The 20,953-nt window shown below is 36.3% G+C and overlaps 1 long non-coding RNA gene across 1 annotated transcript in view; it reads right to left on the bottom strand.

Moving 5' to 3' along the window:
* LOC140613171 (uncharacterized) overlaps window positions 1-20,402 on the bottom strand; it is a 59,652-nt gene extending 39,250 nt beyond the window's left edge. Inside the window, exons 1-2 of the long non-coding RNA XR_012014354.1 lie at window positions 20,300-20,402; window positions 18,812-18,970 (exon numbers count right to left, since the gene is read on the bottom strand). This is a non-coding gene — a long non-coding RNA (uncharacterized lncRNA). The remainder of the gene's footprint in view (window positions 1-18,811; window positions 18,971-20,299) is intronic.
* Between the last annotated feature and the right edge of the window lie 551 nt (window positions 20,403-20,953).

Raw genomic sequence — 20,953 nt, 5'->3', positions numbered from 1 at the left:
TCTCCAAATAAGATTACATTAAAAAGTACTAGGGAAAAAAAAAAAAAAAAAGTACTAGGGATTAGGATTTTAACACATCTTTTAGGAGGAAGTAATATTCACCTCATAACAGCTGCCTTCTAATAATGATTTTTCTTCTTTAAAAAACTGAAAACTGCATTTAAATGTGAAACATTCTCAGAAATATAATTTGGAGAGGTAATATCCACAGATGCTTCATTTTTAATAGTAGTTAAGATATATATATATATAAATCTGCCTTAGAATAAGGCAGAGTTTTTTAACTATTGTAAGGAGAAGGGAATGAGTGGTAACATGACACCTGAGTTGTCCTGATTATAAATTGATTCTTTCACATTCATTTAAGATTCCAGGAGCTGAGATCTGCATAACTACCATGTCTAGGCCTTCAAAATAATCCCTTTTCCTAAACTAAGTCTTGAGTTGGGACAGTTTCCTCATTAAAAACCTCACAAACGTAATTATTTCAGTGCCTGAAATAGTTTGTGCCAGAATTTGAGGAGAGAAATCATCAATGCCTTCCTCATTAAACGGATCCAACATTGTTAATTCCAAGTTTGCTTAATATGCTCGACTAATAGGTGGATGGGGCAGTATGAGAAACTTCTCACTACCTGGTAAGGTTTTATTTATACCAAACAGATGTTACTGCAATGTCTTGGCACTAGAAAAAAAAAAATCTTCATAAAAAAAATACCCTTGTTTGGTAGTTTTGCTGAGCTTTTTAGGTACAAGTTTAGAATATATTATACCAAAGGTTTTTGGATTATATTTAGTTGATGGGAAACCAAAAAATAAAATGTTATAATAGAGTTGCAAGAGAAAGGATTGTCATATTTGGAAGCTTCTCATGTTTATAATATTACTCAAAACACACATGGACTTCAGAACAATATCTCATCCTAATTTTTCTTAAATAACAAGGAATGACCCACAATCCTAAGAAGATCGAGCAGACTCTAGGCATAATTCATTCTCTAGTCCTAGAACAGTTGTACAATAAAAAGATTTCTCATTCTCAAAGGAGAATTACAAAATTTTACAGAAATATATATGTTGACCAACCATGTGTCAAGTTAAAATTATTCCCAATATAGTACAGCATGGAGGGAAAAATTCAAACACTTGGTATTTCTTCAGGGTTGAAAAATACTGATTCAGTGAAAAATTAATGGGAATTCAATGATAAAAGGGCTACGTAGCCAGTAAGTTTGGGAAAGGGGGCCAAGTCATACCTACTGAGACATTCACAAAACTATTGTCACACTAAAGCTTTGGGAAACTCCACAGTGAAGAATTTCTCCCTCTCTCTCTCTCTCTTTCAATTCCTTTTAATTCTAGCATTTTGAAAATCACTCGTCTAGAAAGCCAAATATGCTTTTATTTAACATCCATTGATATCTCACATCCTAGGAAAAGGACAAGCCAGAGTATTTCCTTTCTTATTTTAAGCAGTTTCTAAGACTCATCAGTCCAAGAATAAGCTGAATGTGTGTAGCTATGTCTATATCCACTTCTGTTTCTGTCTGAATTTAAGCATCAGGTGACTTCCTATTTGTTATGCACTTTCTACACTAAGATGGGAAGGAATCTTACATTATAATTTGTATTTTGACTAAAATTCAGTAAAGCAAGCACAAACTCTCCAAGAGATTTGCATTTTAAAACCTTTGATCTCCTAGCCACTTATCTACTGTTTTAGCAAATTCAAACAAGATCAGCAGGAGTAGATTTGATGTGTTTTGGGGGCGGGTAGGAGGCCTGGGCAAAGAGGAGGATCAGGATCATCGGAAGAGGGCAAATGTAGACTTCTCCTCCTCCTCCATCTGTGCTCTAATTGGACACCCAAGTCCTGGCACCGGGCTCTTATGGCTACTGCAACCATGCTTCTCTCCTGCACCCTCCCCAGTACACACCCTCAAGGTCCACCCAGCCCATTTCAACCGGCACTGCAGGTCTCCATGAAAACATGGTTTCCTCTAGGATGCCCTCCTAAAGCCCCAAAGTCTGAGTTAGATTCCCTCCTCTCCTATTCTTTCTCAGAGCACAAAAATAATTTCCCCCATTTTGATACTAATTACATCTCTTTTATACTCATTTGCTTCTCTCTCTCCCCAAGAGACCTGATTTTAACAGTGAGACCTTATCTCCACCACTGCTTATGGTAAGTAACTAGCACAGTGCTTGGCAAGTGAAATGTGCCTAGAAAATGCCTGTTGAGTGTGATTGTCTGTGAACTTCCACTATAGACCTAGCTGGCTCTAGAGTTAAATCTAGGAAATGGGTCAGAATTACCAGCAGGAGTGGCTCAGGCAGGCCCCTTTCCCTCCTTCCTTCCTCTCCTTTCACCCTGACTTTTTTCTTTTCTGGCCTCTACTCCTTTGTCAAAAGCAGTTATTGTTTGCATTTCTTCTGGGCCGGTCCATTTTCCCTCCAGGCACTTCCAGGTCTTTGCCACTGGAAACAGCCCACATTTCCATCTCTTTGGTCTCCTAAACTGCAGGAGAGGGCTAGAGAAGGAGACAGTTGCTTAAGAATCCCTAAGGTGAGAAATGAGAGCTATAAGGGTAAAACCAGAGAAGTACTCAGCGAAAGGGCCCCAAGTGGAGAATAGTAAGGTGAGGTTCTTTACCTTGTAAGGTTTGTTAGGGGTGGTGGTGGCAAAGAGGACTATAAATGTACATTGAATAGTTAGCAGAAATTACATATATTATAGGAATAACATAGACAAAAAAATTATAAATTTGGCTTGTCCATGTAAAAGTAATAAAATACTGTTTGCAATAATGTTATGCTCATTGGGATAATGTATGTGCTTAATTACCATACATTAATCATCATTAAATATTAGAATAAAGTGTTATTTTTACTTGATTACACTTGTTCATGCAATTCACATATAAATATATAAATGCATGCAAGTATAAATTATACAATTACGTAATTATACAATAATGTATTGTGTATGTATATACAACAATGTATTATTCTCACACACGTTTGTTGGGCATTTTCATGCACAGTAAATAGTTTATCTGAATTTAGAAAGGGAATAGCAGAGCTGAGAAGGGAGAATTAAATTTTATAGAAGCCTAAAAAATAAACTTAGAGATCGTATTAGACATCAGATATAGATATAGAAGGAAAGGGAAAGATTATACGCATCTCCAAAGTGTCTATCCTGTAAGACTGGGCGTCAGGGCTTCACTCTCCACACGGGGATGGGATTATAGTGGAGGAAAGATCAGAAGGAATTAGATCTTGATGACAGGACACTTTCGGGTACCTCCCATATCTCAGTATCTCACTCACACTCAAAATACACCGTTACTAGATGTCTCTTTGGCATGTGAAAAATGGAGAAGCAAGAAAGTAAAGGATGGTCCATTCAAGGTAAGCTGAATTATACACCATAATTCAGAGCATTATGGTGTCCATTCAGAATATGACCTCCAATATGGAAATTTTAATTACATTGATAGTCTGATGGAAAAGTGGAATTGGTAAGAGACAGATAGAACATGTAAAATTTTGAGGACTATTACTTCAAGATGGATAAAAATAAAGCATGTTGCAATAAGCAATTTAGGAAACTTGGCCACATAGCATTGCTAGTTATTTGTAAGTCAAATATAGAAGATACTTAGAAAAGGGCAGGGAAGGAAAGATGGGGATCATTTAGATAGTTTTCAGAGATAAAGAGTTCAGATAAGCAGAGAGCATAGACAGTATATTGAAAGAGAAGAAAAAAGAAAAAGCAATGGATAATAGGTGAAAATGAATGTCTATTATATGTAATAGGAAAATTAGATGGATAATTAAAGATTAGTGAAGTGTTGATAGAAATATTGTACAGAAAAATCTAAGATGTGGAAATATACAGAGGTAAATAAGCAGATGGATAAAATACTTATGAAACCAGGGATCCCTGGGTGGCTCAGTGGTTTAGCGCCTGCCTTCAGCCCAGGGCATGATTCTGGAGTCCCAGGATCGAATCCCGTATCGGGCTCCCTGCATGGAGCCTGCTTCTCCCTCCTCCTGTGTCTCTGCCTCTCTCTCTCTCTCTCTGTCTCTCATGAGTAAATAAATAAAATCTTAAAAAAAAATACTTATGAAACCAGTCTACAGCAAATCATTTTTATTTCCTGTTTAACAGACAGAAAAATTGCATTGATGGGGCCCAATTGCTAAGTGGCACAGATTATAGCTTTCCTAGGATACCAGAAGATACTATTACAAAAGATGGAGCTTCCTGATATTTCCACTTGTACATTCAAAGTTGATTGCAGCTTCATGATGAATAATCCCTTCCCTCTAACAGTCAATGTATATTCTGCTGGAAACTTTTCCACATCATGAAAGAAAATCCAACTATTTGAAGAAATCTGCCTTGACATCTCAGAAATAAATTCTGAGATCTTAAAATTAGAATCTGCTACCACTTATGACTTTACAATATATATAAGGTCTAGGAAAACCCCAGGAAAGCATACAATAACTATAGTGGCATAATCTATGAGTGTTAATAAGTTTAAGTTCTAGGATAAATAGTAATAGCAAAATCCTTCAAGCAGCAAATTTTGTTAATTTCTAGTAAATCTTGTAATGAAAAGAATAAGTGATCTTTAAATTTTTTTTTTTTTTTTTTACTGGAATAGATAAATGGGGACAGGAGTAAAACAGCAAATGAGAAAAAAGATTTATTTGGATATGAGTCCTGTATTTTGGCAAGTAATTAATCAGGAGAATATGTTCCTTAAGAGTATAATTTACCTTGCTTGGCTTTGACTACACTAGAGCAGAATGTTTTCTAACTTTCAAATCCCCAGAAATGAGAAGCGAAAAAGATTTTTATAAAATTCTCTTACTCGTATTTGTGGATTATGACTACTCTAAGTAAGAAATGGCTGGGACAATCATATTTTCTCTTTTCTTTCCTGCTTTATAATTTTCTTTTTTCTCTTCTGAAGACACAAAATTCAAGCCATCAAATGGAACTCTTGGTATTGTTAGTTTTCACTTTTTCCTTTATAAAATTTAGAAAACTGAGATTAACATTTACCAGTTGCCCTCCAAAATTGAAAGTCAATTTCCCAATTTAAATCCTAGACCAGATATTCTCAAATATGGCTGCTGCACATTTGAGTAACCAGAAGAGTTTTTGAAAAAATATGGTGCCGGGGCACTTCCTCAGAGATTCTGATCAGGTTGGTCCATTGTAGAGCCTGAGTATCAATATATTTTTTTAAGTAAGTAGGATTAATAATTACCACCCTAGACCAGTGGTTTTCACACTCAGAAAAGAAGAAATGGAGGTGAGAGCTTTAAAAAAAAGTGTCTTCCATTTCCCAGATGCACATTGTCCAGGTGTTCTCTCTTTTAAAACTGAACACCTGAGGATGTGACTGGAATTAAGGCATTAGGATGAGTTTCTTGCCTATTTTCCTTCACAACAACCCTTCAAATAGGCTCCCCTCATACCCATCCAGAAGCTTCTAGATATGATGCATTGCCCTGAGGAGTACAACCTCTGGTGCAGCCAAGAAACAGAATATTGGAAATACTTCACTTAAGAGAAGTCTCTAAAAAAAAAAGAAGAAGAAGAAGAAGTCTCCTTTCACCTCAAAATGATTACTCACCTCCGTCCAGCTCATTCAGAGATATGTTTACTTATTAAGTTTAGATCGTTATTCATCAAAATTTAAAATATATTTAGACCAATTTGATCAATTGTGTACTAATTATAATTTTGAAGATCATCAATCCAGAAAAAAAGTAGTACATAGAGATTTATGTAGCAGTGACATTAATAGATAGGAAGTCTATATTTCAATGTATTTTCATATTGGACCTGTCCAGAAATATATTAGGGTGATTAGTAAAAGACCTCCAAGCATAAATACATTTTACATTAGCATAAAATTCTGTGGATGTAATAAGATGAATGTACAATTTCCAGAGGAATGGAAAGAATGCGTATTTTATATTGTTAAAGAATAGTTTGGGTTTTTTAGTTTTAGCTTCATTGTTTTAACTTACATATAATAAAATGCACTCATTTAATGTATCACACCAAAAGGTGTCCTTTCTTTTCCATTCCATCTTCTCCTCAACCCCCAAGCCCTGACAACCTCTCGTCAGCTTTAGCTTACTCTGATTTCACACTCTTTTTTATTTCATATAAATGAATCTTAAATTAGAACTTGTGTTTGACTTTTTCACTTATGGTGATGTTTTTAGATGCATCCATGTTGCATCACTCCTTTTGAGTCCCAAGTAGAATATCAGCGAGTTTGTCCATTCCCCAACTAAGAAACATGTGAATTGTTTTCAATTCAGAGTATGCTACAATATTCATTTTCAAATCTTTGTGTGAATATATCTTAGGTTTCATTTGCCTTAGGTAAATATAGGAGTAGGAGTAGGAGTAGGATTCTTAGATCATATATTCAGTGTATGTTTAACTTTGTTAGATTTTGCCATTTTGCCTTCCTGCCAGTAATGTTTGAGAATTCCTGTTGCTTCATATTCTCACCAGTATTTGGTATTGACAGTATTTTTAACTTTAGCCATTCTAGTAGACATGTTGTAGTACCTCATTTTGGTTTTAATTTGCACTTCCTTGATGACTAGTGATACCGACCATCTTTCTTGTGCTTATTGATCATCTATGTATTGTATTTTATGAAGAGTCTGTTCAGATCTTTCTACCCTTCTCACATTCGTTTTTCTTTGTATTTTTCAGTTGTTAGAGTCTTTAATGTACTGTACATACAAGCTGGTTATTAAATACTTTTTGCAAATATTTTTCCAAGTCATAGCTTGTCTTTTCATGTTCTTAAATTAAGCATGAATTTTGAAGAGCAAAATTTTAATTTTGATGAAGTCCATTTTGCCAATTACTTTTTTATAGTTTATGCTTTTCACATCTTATTTCAGGAATTTCTGCCTAACTCAATGTCACAAAGGTGTTTTCTTATGGTTTCTTCCAGATTTAATCATTTTGACTCTTCGATAAGGCCTATGATCAATTTCTAGTGTCTTAAAAAAGGTTGTTTTTAACAATTTTATTGAATTTTATCATAATTTATGGCAAGAGGATTTTCTGTGTTTCTTATTCCACTGTTCTGAAAACTCTCCCCGAAATAGTTTAATTTATAAATGTTGCTGTTTTCTATTCACCTGAACTCACCTGTATGTTTTGCAATATTTATACTCATGGTGAAAAATTGTGGTGTCGTTACTGCATATAGAGTTTTTCAAAATTGTTTAAGAAGGTACTTGATGGAACGCCTGGGTGGCTCAGCAGTTGAGTATCTGCCTTCGGCTCAGGGCCTGATCCTGGAGTCCCAGGATCAAGTCCCATATTGGGCTCCCTGCATGGAGCCTGCTTCTCCCTTTGCCTGTGTCTCTCCCTCTCTCTCCCTCTCTCTCTCTCTCTCTGTGTGTGTGTGTGTGTGTCTCATGAATAAATAAATAAAATCTTAAAGAAAAAAGTAAGAAGGTACTTGAGCAAAAGTATTTGAAGAGTTATTCTGAACCGTGATTTATCTTTGGTTCCAATGGCAAATAGGGGTGCTATGTGGCGTGTAGAGTTTTTGTTCTTTAGTATTTTTTCTTTTTTTTTCTGGGCCATTCTCATCTGCTGAGACTTTTTTTTTTTTTAATTTATTTTTTATTGGTGTTCAATTTACTAACATACAGAATAACACCCAGTGCCCGTCACCCATTCACTCCCACCCCCCGCCCTCCTCCCCTTCTACCACCCCTAGTTCGTTTCCCAGAGTTAGCAGTCTTTACGTTCTGTCTCCCTTTCTGATATTTCCCACACATTTCTTCTCCCTTCCCTTATATTCCCTTTCACTATTATTTATATTCCCCAAATGAATGAGAACATATAATGTTTGTCCTTCTCCGACTGACTTACTTCACTCAGCATAATACCCTCCAGTTCCATCCACGTTGAAGCAAATGGTGGGTATTTGTCATTTCTAATAGCTGAGTAATATTTCATTGTATACATAAACCACATCTTCTTTATCCATTCATCTTTCGTTGGACACCGAGGCTCCTTCCACAGTTTGGCTACCATTGCTATTGCTGCTATAAACATCGGGGTGCAGGTGTCCTGGTGTTTCACTGCATCTGTATCTTTGGGGTAAATCCCCAACAGTGCAATTGCTGGGTCGTAGGGCAGGTCTATTTTTAACTCTTTGAGGAACCTCCACACAGTTTTCCAGAGTGGCTGCACCAGTTCACATTCCCACCAACAGTGTAATAGGGTTCCCTTTTCTCCGCATCCTCTCCAACATTTGCTGTTTCCTGTCTTGTTAATTTGCCCCATTCTCACCGGTGTGAGGTGGTATCTCATTGTGGTTTTGATTTGTATTTCCCTGATGGCAAGTGATGCAGAGCATTTTCTCATATGCATGTTGGCCATGTCTATGTCTTCCTCTGTGAGATTTCTCTTCATGTCTTTTGCCCATTTCATGATTGGATTGTTTGTTTCTTTGCTGTTGAGTTTAATAAGTTCTTTATAGATCTTGGAAACTAGCCCTTTATCTGATATGTCATTTGCAAATATCTTCTCCCATTCTGTAGGTTGTCTTTGAGTTTTGTTGACTGTATCCTTTGCTGTGCAAAAGCTTCTTATCTTGATGAAGTCCCAATAGTTCATTTTTGCTTTTGTTTCTTTTGCCTTTGTGGATGTATCTTGCAAGAAGTTACTGTGGCCGAGTTCAAAAAGGGTGTTGCCTGTGTTCTTCTCTAGGATTTTGATGGAATCTTGTCTCACATTTAGATCTTTCATCCATTTTGAGTTTATCTTTGTGTATGGTGAAAGAGAGTGGTCTAGTTTCATTCTTCTGCATGTGGATGTCCAATTTTCCCAGCACCATTTATTGAAGAGACTGTCTTTCTTCCAATGGATAGTCTTTCCTCCTTTATCGAATATTAGTTGACCATAAAGTTCAGGGTCCACTTCTGGGTTCTCTATTCTGTTCCACTGATCTATGTGTCTGTTTTTGTGCCAGGACCACACTGTCTTGATGACCACAGCTTTGTAGTACAACCTGAAATCTGGCATTGTGATGCCCCCAGATATGGTTTTCTTTTTTAAAATTCCCCTGGCTATTCGGGGTCTTTTCTGATTCCACACAAATCTTAAAATAATTTGTTCTAACTCTCTGAAGAAAGTCCATGGTATTTTGATAGGGATTGCATTAAACGTGTATATTGCCCTGGGTAACATTGACATTTTCACAATATTAATTCTGCCAATCCATGAGCATGGAATATTTTTCCATCTCTTTGTGTCTTCCTCAATTTCTTTCAGAAGTGTTCTATAGTTTTGAGGGTATAGATCCTTTACATCTTTGGTTAGGTTTATTCCTAGGTATCTTATGCTTTTGGGTGCAATTGTAAATGGGATTGACTCCTTAATTTCTCTTTCTTCAGTCTCATTGTTAGTGTATAGAAATGCCACTGATTTCTGGGCATTGATTTTGTATCCTGCCACGCTACCGAATTGCTGTATGAGTTCTAGCAATCTTGGGGTGGAGACTTTTGGGTTTTCTATGTAGAGTATCATGTCATCGGCGAAGAGGGAGAGTTTGACTTCTTCTTTGCCAATTTGAATGTCTTTAATGTCTTTTTGTTGTCTGATTGCTGAGGCTAGGACTTCCAGTACTATGTTGACTGAGACTTTCTTAACATGGAATTTATATTAAACACAAGCACAAAAAAATCAAATTTTGATAAATCGAAAAGCAGTGATATGAAAATGTATTTGTGATATATTATGAGAGCTATAGAAGTCTGAACTCATGATCAATCGTGAAAATCTCCATGAAACAACATATGAGATCATGTGTAAGTAGCCTAGAATAACAAAACCTTATGGCTTAAAGTCATCCAGACCAGTTTCCAGCTGTGGCTGTATTCTTTTTTATAAATAACTTAGAAGTCCTCTGGATTCTATTATACACATATTCAGAGTATTGACTATTAGAAAATTCTTTCTTACATTAGGCCAAAAATATCTGCTTCTAAATTTCCATCCTGAGTTTTAGGATTAATCTCTCTAGACACAAAAACAAATTCAGTCTCTTCTTTATTTAGCATTCTTGTTATATTTTAAGATGATTGTCATAATCTCCTTTCTCCAGGATGAGACTTCCCCTAGTCCTTCAACTGTTCCTTGGTTTCAAGTAATATTATTATTAACTGATCTCTTTTGGAAGTCTCTACTTTGCATCTGATTCAATCCTCATGTTGGTTCTCTGTACTCTGGCTCTATCAGGCATTGCTACTCCCAGCCTCCTCACTCCCTGATATGTCATTTGGCACAGCTGAGCTATGTCATGAAGCTCCATGTAGATCTGTATTTCATTACCTATAATAATAGCTATTACTTCATATATACCTAGAATATCTATAAAATTTAAGGTATCTGTGCAAAATCCTGCTCCAGAGTTTAAAAATCTAACTGTAGTAGTACAAAGTGGAGAAAACCAGGCTTAATAAAAGCATATGATTGAAAAGCCACAAGGACTTCAGTTCATTTACATGCAATATGACGGAGTTCAGGAATTAACAATCAGCTAGCAACAAGACACGGTAATAGATGCTTTCCTTTCTATAAACCATGCAGGAAGCTATTATTTTTTTCTTTTTACATATGAAAAATCCTAGAATCATTCCAATTTCAGCTCTGACAAGTAAAGAGCTTGGAAGTTATCACTCCCATCTTTATAATAAGAAAATAGCTGAACACACGGAAAATCAGTGACTTGTCTTAGACCCCTCCGAGAATTGAGGCAAACTACCCGGGCAAACTGCCATCCTGAAATCTGGAAAGATAGATGAATACAGAGAATCGCAGCTGGGATCAGCTTACCTGGAGCCATAAACTGACAGAAACAGTTATATGACAGCTTTCAAGAATTTTTGGAGGCAGAATGCAGACTGGCTTGAGAGCAAGAAACTCATGGGGGCCTTCATTTTAGCGAGTTTTCCTTCCAGAAACCCTATGGATTCTCACATATTGGATGCTGTATTTTGAGATGTTTTATGTGATAAGCAAATGGATCAATCAGAGGTAACCAATTTCTAGAACAGATTGGTTATACAATACAATAAAAGTGTTAAGTATGCCAAAGATTTCCAGCCTTGATTCAAGAATGCGTTGGCATCACCACGATTCCAAGATACCCAAGAAATAGAGGCTATGTTGGAGCCAGAAGCTCCGTTTCCCAATCTTTCAGGCCTGCTACCCTCTTCTGAATCTTGTAGAAGCATGCCAATGCTTTAGAGAGTCAAAAAACCATAAAGTATTTCTTTTTTATTTTTAAATATTTTATTTATTCATGAGAGACACAGAGAGAGAGGCAGAGACAGGCAGAGGGAGAAGCAGGCTCCCTGCAGGGAGCCCAGAACTATGGGATCACGCCCTGAGCCAAAGGCAGATGCTCAACTGCTGAGTCACCCAGGCATCCCAAGATACATAAAGCATTTCTAAGGGCTCTAAATTTGTTTTGACAAACTGCCAAAACTTTGTAGTTCTATTATGTGGATATGTAAAGATTATGATCATTATGACTATGACCCCTTTAATTCCAGAGTTATCAGAAAAGTGAGAAAATCTCTTCCAGACCTAATCCAGAAGGCACTAGGGAAGAGACAGCTGATGGAAAATTCTATGGTCCTGGAAAATGTTACAGGTTTGGTGGGCACCACTGGAGACTAAGAAGAAAGAAAAAAAACTGGCTATTTGGGGGATTTTAAGATATTTTAAGGAAATCCAAGGAATATTCATCTGGTTAAGTAACATTGGTGGTGATTTTCCTTTTTCCTTTTTTTTTCTTAGAGTTTTGCCTCTGTTTTGTATAGCTAATGTATAATTTCTGTTAAAGATTAATTTGGGGGTAATAATCTCACCTTCCCCTTGTTCGCCTGAGCTTCAAGGTTGATGTCATGTTAAGGTTAAGCATGAATTTAACTATCTTTCCTGCATTCCTTTATCTTTTAAATAATCTCTTTTAAACCTCTACTTTCTTAAAGTTGCCACTTTTCCCCATTAGATAGGGAGGGTATATGTCATTCTGTCTCCTTCATCTCGTGATGAAGAATATAGAGTAAGAACTGCAAGACCAGATATATAGCTAAGTATAACTAGATGATAAGAGTTCTCAAAGAGAAACAAAAAGGGAGATGCTGATCTAGCATCTCCACAAAAAATGTAGACCCCAGTGATAAACGGATTTTTTTCTCATTTTCCTGACATTATGCCCCATAATTATCTATCATATAAGATGGGTTTTTATTTAGGAAAGAGCCAAAATTACAATGGGATTGTAGACAGTAAGAAAAAAAATGTTTTTCTGTACTTTGTTTATATTATCACACGACCACCATATAAATAATAACAGCGTTGGACTTCGATTGATGGAATGACCAGACACAGACCCCAAAAAAATTAAGGAGGGCAAATTAAATAAAATGTATATGTGTAAAAACATGGAGGAAGCTTAATATAGTCAGGACATGTGGAAGAGACATGTAGGCATGTCAGCTTCTAGGATCAGGAGGTACAGAGATCCCCAAATCTTCCCTGGCATGCGCATCTGTAAGGGTTATTGTCTGTGTGATTAAGGTTCATTTCAGGTTTTTTGATGCCCGGCCATTTTCCATTAAGTCCAGATCAAAATTGCACATAGACTGGTCTGGATTTGAGCCACAATCAGCCCATCTGAGCTGGTGCAGCTTATCGATCTTGGAGTTATGCGATCAATACATGAATGGATTACAAGGCACAGTACAGTTCACTCAGCATAATCACAGTTCACATTTATCATCCTCCACCTTATTAGGCCAACACAGTTGACTGCAAGTGCATGTCTCAGCACTGCACAGCAGAAGTAGAGCAATGGTCAGTTACCTTTATGTTTCAAAAAGTCTTGCCACAGGGCTTGCCAATAGATGTCAAGGCCTGTTTTGAAGTTATTTTTTTCCTCGGTTGTAAGTGTTCATGCTTCCATTTCTGTATTATCCCCACAAGCAAGATGCAACGAATATATTCTCTTAAGATTCTGATTCAAGCCAGACTTTGCCTTCCTTACTGTCACCTTAGAAGCCCACAGAAGCCTACTAGTAAAAAGTGGGTCCTGGTCCTCCTATAATGCCACCAAGCCTTCAAAATAACGTTATTAGTTCTGGGACCCTAGGAAAGTTGACAAAATCTTGTTTGAGGTCACATACAGTCATTGAGCATCACTCTACTTTCCACCACAAAACCATGTCTAAGAAAACCCTAAACATACCTGACACAGAGCATCTGTCTCTCCTATTCCTGCCCAGGAAGATGTATCCACATCCACATCTGCATCTACATCTATCTTACAGGGAGTCACACACCCAGATACACACACACACACACACACACACACACACATATATAATATGTATATATGATCACACTTATATGACACCCATAATATGCTATATTATGTAAGTTTTATGTGTTACACTTTCATCATGATTCCCAGGATTAATGAATAAGCATAGTAATAAAAGTTACATCTTATTAAGCAATAATATATAGATAAGCTCATCAGTATTATACATGGTAAAAGCAAAATCCTAATAGATATTCTGAGACTATTGAGAGTACCAGTTTTGAGCAGTGACTAACCCTCTTTATGACTTTTCTAGAAACCTAACATTTTCTCATGCCCACAACAGGTTCAAAGTAAAAACTTCATAAGTTCAAGTTCCAGGGCCACATCGAGTTAACTCGTCCCAGTCTTGTTACTGGAACAAGTTCACTTCCTTTTTATCGCACAGCTACAGAGATCTCTTCAGATGGTTACTTTGGCGAGGGAGTAAGACAGTTAACCTTGTCAGACACCCCCAAAGGACAAACCAACCACTGAAATCCAAGATGTAGGAAAAGGAGGGTGTGAGAATATGATAAATACATTAGGTTCAGAGCCCTTAGAAAAGACTTGTGATGGTTGACGTGTGTGTCCACATGAAGTGTGAGTTTCTGTACTTCCCTGGGTCTGCTCTGTGGTGGCCCCCAGGCTTCTAGTCACTTACCGGGCAGAACTGTATCCCTGGAATGGTCTGCCAGACAGGCAAAATTAAAGGTAAGGGGGTAATTTAATCATTTCTGAAAAGCTCATCATCCCTCTCCTCTCTCTGTAGTCCCTATCTTCAGCTGATTAGTTATCTAGCTACAGTAATCCATGCTACGGTGCAAACGATTATTGAATATCACCATTACAACCTCTCTAGAAATGGGCCATTTTGGGGTTGGAACTAGCTTGTTAACTCCAGATGAACTGTTGATCCTAGGGGTTCTTCTTACGTTCCAAAACAACAACAACAGTTGAATTTTCTCTTCATTATGTTAAGAGGGCACTATCTCAACCAAAATAATTATTTCATATTTTCTGGCTGGTTAATAGTTTTTGAGACTTATCAGGTACCAGGTACCTTGTTAGGTGCTGCAATAAAAGAGCAACTAAGATGTAATCCTTACCTGGAGTTCACATTGGAAAAAAATGGTCCTTAAAATCAGCTCTAAGTGTCTTTTTCCAAGGGAGATCTTAATTCAAAATTTTTAATTTTACTGAATGCTTGTGTTTCCACAAAATTCATATGTTGAAACCCTAACCACTCCCCGCCCTAATGTCATATGATGACATTAGGAAGAGGAGCTACTGGAAGGGAATTTGGGTTGGATGAAGTCATGTGGGTGGAGCTCCTGTGACAGAATTAGTGTCTTCATGAGAAGGCTCCGCAGAGCTTACTCTCCCTCTCTCCACCCTGTGAGGGTAACAGCAAGAGGGCCGCAGGCTGCCAACCAGGAAGAGAACCAAGAATTGAAATCTGCTGGATGCCTGATGTTGGACTTTCCAGCCTCCAGAATTCTGATAGATTGCTGTTTGATCCACCTGGTCTATGATATCCTCCTACAGCAGGCCAAGCTGACTGGGAAAGGTATATAAAGGAAGACTTCTTACAAATTTTTTTAAAAAGAAAAATAAAGGATGAATTTCAAAGGTAGAGAGACTCATCCGTCATTCACTGCACAGCATTTACTGGGCTCCTGCTCTGGGTCAGGTATTGTCCTTAACACCAGAGAACCAAGCACTCATTTCACCACCATTTTCAGGATAAGAAATAGAAAATTGCCAGAAACTTTAAAAATGGTGTACCCCCCTCAAACTAATCTCTCTGCCTCTGCACCAGAGGTGATTGACGTTTACCTTGCAGAATAATTATCAGGGTTTTGCTTATAATTTTCTCACATAGATTTTCCAAACAATACACTTTTTAGTTTTACAAGTTTTTGAATCTGTATAAATAAAGCCATATGACTTCTCTTTTATTCAAAATTACATTTGTGAACTCCATGATGATACCCATAGCTAGAGTTTCTTTCTCATAGATATGTAATATTTTGTTCTGAAAACCTATCACAGTGTATGTAGCTAATCTACTGATAATGGACATTCATATTATTTCCTCTTTTTTTTTTTGTTTAATAAAAAATGGCTATAAACATTTCTGTGCATGTTTGGGCATGATTTCGTAAGTATAATCACCACTTGGATTTATTCTTTTGTAAAGTACCTATTGAAATCTTCTGTTGAGTTTGTTCTCTTGAGTTTTGCTGTTCCCTAACGATTTGTTGGAGTTCCTTATATATTCTAGATATTTGTATTCCTCAGTTATATATCTTTTCCCAGTTTCTGCTTTTTTTCCCCTTTCGATGTTGTGTTCCTTCTCTAGTGCATTTAGATTATCAGAAGTTTTGAAAATCATAATTTTAATGTAATCATATTTTAGCAATCTATTTTTTTAAAGGTTAGTAGAGTTCGTGCCTTAAAAAGAAATTTTCCTGTCTTGTAATCATGAAGATATTTTTGGATATCAACTTCTGAAAACTTTAACAGCTTTGGGTTTTACAATAGGTCTATAATTCACTTGGACTGGACATTATTACTTATGTTTTATATGATAGATTTTTATATAGATTTGCACAAATCTGCTATTTCCTGCACTCTATTCTTGAATCTCTGACCTTCCATCTTATATGGCTTTCCTTCTGCATCAGGTATATCCTCCAGGGTTTCTTTTGCTGGAAGTCTAACAGTGAAAAACTATCTCCAGTTCCTTTTAGTTGGCAAATATGTTTATTGCACTATCCTACCATAAAGACATTGTTTGCTGGTTATGCAATTTTATATCAATAGGTACTTTCTGTTAGCACATCATTTCATGGTCTTTTGCCTTCCCTTGTTGCTAAGAAAAAGTTATATTATGTCTAAGTCTTTCCTCAATGCTTGCTTTTAAAATCATCATATATTTGCTGTCTTGTCTAGTTACCGATTTTTTTTTATCTGCCTAAAATTTGGAGGACTCCTAGAAATTATAGATTGATGTCTTCCCAGTTCTTAAACAATTTTCTGCCACCGGCTTTTTAAAGATAGCCTTAGCCCATTCTTTATCTTTTTTCCCCTGGAACTCCATTTAGACATTTTGAAGATATTCACGCTCTATCCTCCATATCCCCTAACTTATTTTTTGTATTTTCCAGACTTTTATCTCTCTTTGCTAGATCATAAATGATTTTTTTTAGTTGATAATTTCTTTTTAGTTTACTTGTTTGTTTCAGTTCTACTATAATTTTCCCTTCTTCTACTGGGTTTTATTTTTGATATTATTATTTTTATTTCTAAAAGTTATGTTTGATTCTTTGTCAAATATGTTTGATTTTTCTTTATTGTTTTTGTCCTATGCACGTAATTTAAGCTTGTCTTTTATTTAAGTAGAGTAAGCATAGATATTTTATATTCTGCATCTGAAAATTACAATATCTGAGGCTTGAGGATGTTTTTCTGATGGCTCTTGCTTATGGTACTTTGTGTTTTTCTGTTCTTAGTTATTATTGTGGGAAACATTTAAGATGATTAAGATGAAAACAAGATCCTTAAAGTTCTGCATTTGCCTCTGCCAAGTGCCTGGGGAAATTATCAGACAGCAATCCTCTAACTTTATATTTTTACATCTCAAAGGCAACATAAATTTAAGTTTCAAAGCTGCATGAGGTCAATCTGGTGTTTACAAATGTTTACTAATGATATCCCCCACCCCATCTCAGTGTCATATTTAGGTAACTAATTTTTCTTGTGGTCCTGCTTGACAGTGGCAGAGAAGATGATCTCTGAATTATTGTTATACACCCATTAGAGTGCCGACTTTAAGATATAAGGGCTTAATATTACATCCTCCACTTTACGCAGGTCCTGGATCTTGTCTTTTTTCCCCAAACTGTGAGAGTTCTTCAAAATATAGCACAAGTTCACAGGCCCAGCAAATGCCTTCATGTGAAAACAAATTTCACTATTTTCTTTACTTCTTTGGGTTCCTGCCTTTGATTAGTTTTTTAACCTGAGAAGTCCTTGCTTTCCTGAAACTCATCAGTTCATTTAATATTTATCCTGGATTATTCTTTCTTAGATGGAGGTCTGCTCAGGTACATAAGCCACAGTAGTATTATTGAAAATGAATGCCTTTTTTTTTTAAGATTTTATTTATTTATTCATGAGAGACACAGAGAGAGAGAGAGAGAGAGAGAGGCAGAGACACAGGCAGAGGGAGAAGCAGGCTCCATGCAGGGAGCCCGATGTGGGACTCGATCCCAGGTCTCCAGGATCACACCCTGGGCTGAAGGCGGTGCTAAACCGCTGAGCCCCCCGGGCTGCCTGAAAATGAACGTCTTAAATAAATGTTTAATTCTTTTAAAATCTGTATCCTACCATCCTATATTTTCATTTGGATTATTCAATTTTATCACACTAGGGAAATGGAAAATTTAGCTGAGTTTGACAAGCAAAAGAGAAATCTTCTCTTAACTATTCAATAGACCTTATATATCTAAACATTCCATTATTCCCTGTAAAATTTGGTTTTTAGCTTTCAGAGTTTGTATCACTTATTCTTCTTGGATATTTTCTCAATATACATTTTATAAATTACTTAAATCTCCTTTTTGCTCTTTGACCAGTTAATTAGACTAAATCTTTTAAGACTGTACTTGTCTTCCTCTTAATGATTTTATGTGGTGAATACTCATAAAATATTCTGACCTGATCTCAATTTTAAGGGCATGAAACTTCCAAACGTCTATTTTTATGTCATTTACAATATTTTTTCTAATGTGTTCTAAAATCCATTTGAAATAGGCATATACTTAAAATCTTCCTTCTTCATCCACTGATTCAATGATTGATTGATTGATTCATTCATTGATTTATTCAATTAGTGCTGGGTGGAGAATTCAAAAGTACAAATCTATGTTTGTGGAACCACTAAATTATTTGAGACAGGTATTCTTTTGGCTAATAAGATTAATTGATTCAGTGTGTTTCAGTTAATGTTTTTAAAAGGGGGGGGCAGAAATATGAAGTTTGAAAAAAATTCCACTTAAATTTTGTAACTAACCCAATACTAGCAAAAGCATCAGTGGTGACCAGCAAGCTAGTCAAGTATTGGCTTAAGGTAATTGGTCCAGAGGAAACATTCAAATTTTATCGATTTTAAGACAAAGCCTAACTCAAAGTTAAACTAGAACACAACAGAAATCATGCATAAGTAAGAGTTTTTAGAAATACCCCTTCTGTGCCATCCCTGATTAAAAAGTCAGATTTATTCATTGAAAGAGGAAGTCCCTTTAGGTTGCTCTTTTCTACTCTATTTTCAGGTAACGGAAACGACATACTTATCCTAGTGAAGCATCCTTTTCCACGTCCATATCAACGATCTCAGGCATTCAGGACTTTTCTAGATCTTCTTGAAAGGATCAAAGTTCTCAAAAGGTAGACTCTCTCACCTCTACAAGTCGTTGTAAACACCATCAAATTCTAGATGTATGCATCTTCTTTACGCAACAAGACAGAAAGGGAGAAGAACAGTCATTTAGGTATCTGGGACTAAAATTTTGAACTTTGCTTGTTAATTTTCTTTCTTTGTATTTTTAAGATTTCATTTATTTCTTCATGAAAGACACAGAGAGAGAGAGAGGCAGAGACACAGGCAGAGGGAGAAGCAGGCTCCCCACAAGGCGCCCAATGCAGGAATCAATCCCGCATCCCGGGATCAGGACCTGAGGTGAAGGCAGACGCTCAACTGCTGAGCCATCCAGGTGTCCTTAATTTTATTTCTTTGTTTTGCAACCTAGTAATGTAACAACAGAATGAGAAGAAAAAAGAACTGCTTGGCCTTAGGATTCCTGACACAAACATAACCTGTATTTGGTGTCCAGGGGTGTACCTGTCTGACCTGGTCTATTGGTACAGAACTGATTTATCCTGAGGGGCCAGGTCACTCACCCTGCAGAAGGCAACGACATTTAAGAACAGATTTAAATTGCAATCAGGTTAGGTTTAGAGGCTGGGCAACAGAGAACTGTTTGCTTTGTCAAATCAGAGTACCCAAAGGCTCCATGAATGAGCTGAGTAAATCTCTTAGACTTGGCTCATCATGAAGATGGCAGGATACAGAAGCATATTTATCATTCCTATGAAGTTGATGCCCAGAAATCCAACCTAATTAAATACTTTATTTCTGCTTCCAAATTTAACATGGTTGAATAGGTCTAGTCTTTGCCTGAAAATCATCTACTCTCTTCAATTTGTTTTTTTCCCGGTACTCAGAGATTTAACTCTTCCCTCAGAGATTAAACCATTTCCAAGTATTCTGCAGCTTTTCAGCATTCCGCACTAGTGTTTCTGACACAGGATCCTTAACTATAATTGTCAAGACCAAACATTAAATTCTTCATTGCAAGGAAAAAGACAAAAAATGCTGATGTTTTCCATGCATCCAAATTTTAACGTATGCCAGGAGAGTGTCAGAATGTTAATTTGATGAATCAGTTGCTTATATGATATTACATATATTAATTAGCAACATATCATTTTCTCTCCTGAATGAAAGTGAATCTAAGAAGAATTATACTATGGTAAGATTTTCATTGTTTCCCTAACAATGTTAAGGAGTGCAAAGGAAATTTTTGATAAAGATAAATATCTTTATCATCAATAATTTATTGCTCAGATCAAAGTTCTACTTAGATCTTCTTTTCTCTTTGCCATTCTTATTAACATTTGAATCAGGTAATTCAAATATTCTTATTATAAGACATTAATCCTTATGTAAAAGATATACATGAGCATTGGATTTATTTTGATAAATTTCATAGGCTTACCAACTGGGTCTTTGTACTGGTTACTGCAACCATAGTAATCTCTTCCAGTGTTTAGGGATCCCATAAAGGCTTGTGATGAGTGGTAGCTGCATCAGAGCTTGCTTCTGAAATTATAGTTGCAAAACATTGGGGAATCTCAATCTTAATGTAATGATTATACAAATTAAAAATGTATTCCTTCCTGCCCTTGTTTCTTATTGTATCTCATTAGATAATGCTCTACATATATTAGCTAGCATTCTTATGTTGGATTTTTAAATCTCACTTTAATTTTCTACTCTTTGTGTAAAATAGGTATATTAATTTCCTAAGGTTGCCATAATAATAATAATAATAATAATAATAATAATAATAAAAGTGGCATAAACTAGGTGGCTTAAAGCAGATATTTATTGTCTCACAGTTTCTAGAGACTAGAAGTCTGAAATCAAAGTGTTGGCAAGGTTAGTTCATTCTGAAGCCTGCAAAGGAGAATAGGTCCCATGTCTCTCTCCTAGCTTCCAGTGGCTGCTGGCACTCCTTGGATTCCTTGGCTTGAAAGGAATTTCTGCTTTAAATTGAGACTTGAAACTGTAAAATTCCTATAAGAAGCATAGGGCAAAAGCTCTTGACATTTGCCTTGGCAATAATCTTTTGGATATAATTCCAAAAGCA

This window comes from Canis lupus, chromosome 1 (assembly GCF_048164855.1).
Source record: "Canis lupus baileyi chromosome 1, mCanLup2.hap1, whole genome shotgun sequence".
Classification (NCBI taxonomy): Eukaryota; Metazoa; Chordata; class Mammalia; order Carnivora; family Canidae; genus Canis; species Canis lupus.
This window is presented reverse-complemented; position numbering and strand designations above follow the sequence as displayed.